A 1,817-nucleotide genomic window follows, 5' to 3' on the forward strand; every position below is an offset into this window, starting at 1 on the left:
AAAAAAACACAGTAAAGTGGCAGGATACAAGATCAACATACAAAAATCTATAGCATTTCTGGGACTAACCAGCAGATGGTGTAATGGTTACATCACTGGACTCCTATGTAGTTGATCATGGTTCAAGTCCCAGAGCCAGTAGCTTGAAACTCATGTCAAGCGCATGTGCATGTGTGCCCAAAATCCCAAGATGAAAATGGAAGAGAAGGGACGGCGGTGTCACTGTCCCCACTTGGGGATAATTTCTCACTTTCTGTCTCTCTGTCTCTCTCTTTCTCTGGCAAGTACATGTACCCTATAGCAAAAATCTCTCCAAAAAAAGGAGAAAAAGTCTATACCATTTGTATATACCAAAGTTATTTTCAAGCCACTAGCTTCAGAGCTCAAATTGCTGTCAGCTAGTGCCTTAACCACCACACCACCTGCTGGCCCCTAATTTTGTTATTTTTAGAACTGAATCATACAATAAGCAGCCTTTTAAATATGGCTGTTTTCACTCAGCATAATACATTTGAACTTCATCCACATAGACATGTGTATCAATGGTACAATCCTTTCTAATATACAATGCATTCTGGAGGGAAAAATTTCAATTTGTATACTGCATCGATGTACAATGAATGACTGTAAATAGATACATTTTTTTGGAGAGGTTTTTGCTATAGAGTGAGTGTGCTCGCCAGAAAGACAGAAAGAGACAAAGAGACAGAAAGTGAGAAATCATCCCCTGGGCGGATAACCATGCTGCAATCCCGTCTCCTCCATTCTCCTTTCAGGATCTTGGTCATGCATGCATGCCTGGTGTGAGTTTAAGCCACCAGGTCTGGGACTCGAACCACGTGGTTTACATGGGAGTCCAGTGATGTAGCCATTAGGCCAACTGCTTGTCCCATGTAAAAGAATAAATTTTAAAAAATAGTACAATCCTTTTTATTGTAGTATTTACTGTAGTATTCTATTGAACACATGTACCACAATTTTTATTGATCCACTAGTCAAAAGACATTTGATTATTTCCTAAATAATCTTAGAGTGCAAAGTGGTACTGAGATGAAAAATTCTGAGATTCTTTGAAGTATCATGTTCTCATCCCAGAGCTTTCCTTTCTTTGAAATTTCATCAGACAGTGCAATTTCTAAAGTTTTTTTTCCCCCTTAGGGTGAATTAAACTGTGATTTCCAAACCTTTAATTTTGTACTTAAGGGCATTAAAATACTACCGCCACTTATTTTGCAAAAGAAACTTTAATACCAATTATTTGAAGAAAAAGTTCACAAATACAGATAGCCCTTTAAATTGAATAAGGATTAAATAATTTAAAAACTTTCTATACTGTCCTTTGTTTCCTTCTATCAGCGATTCCTTCACTACTCTTCTTCTGTCTTTAAAGTCTGCACATCGGTGCTTGGAAACCTCCTCTCTTCCTAGATCTTGTTATCCAGTTCTTCTCAAACTTATATTCTCTTTTTCCTCTTAGATATGTCTTCATGGGCTCTTCTCTTGCCTCCTCTCCCAGAACACCTCTTCTCCACTCACATTTTGCTTATGGAATCATTTTGCTTCTCTTTCCTCTTCTCCCAGACTCCTCTCCTCTCTGACCAATCGGTTGTTTCCTTTCACTCCACACTCTTCTCAGTTTAATCAATTCTATGGTGCACCTACAATGTCACTGTATTTGACTACAATAGAATGAAAATGACAAATGAGGCTGGCTCTGTGGCCTCATGGTTAAGGGAGCAGATCCCACATGGCCAACTGCAAGTTTCCAGTCCTGGCCCCCAGAAGCCTAGGGAAGCATATCAGCTTGTGTGTGTGTG

At 39.1% G+C, this 1,817-nt stretch overlaps 1 protein-coding gene across 1 annotated transcript in view; it reads right to left on the reverse strand.

Moving 5' to 3' along the window:
- Positions 1–1,817, reverse strand: part of RIPPLY1 (ripply transcriptional repressor 1) — a 27,794-nt gene that overhangs the window by 25,571 nt on the left and 406 nt on the right. The window lies entirely within an intron of this gene.

The sequence above is a fragment of the Tupaia chinensis genome, unplaced genomic scaffold, assembly GCF_000334495.1.
Source record: "Tupaia chinensis unplaced genomic scaffold, TupChi_1.0 Scaffold139696_1, whole genome shotgun sequence".
Lineage (NCBI taxonomy): Eukaryota > Metazoa > Chordata > Mammalia > Scandentia > Tupaiidae > Tupaia > Tupaia belangeri.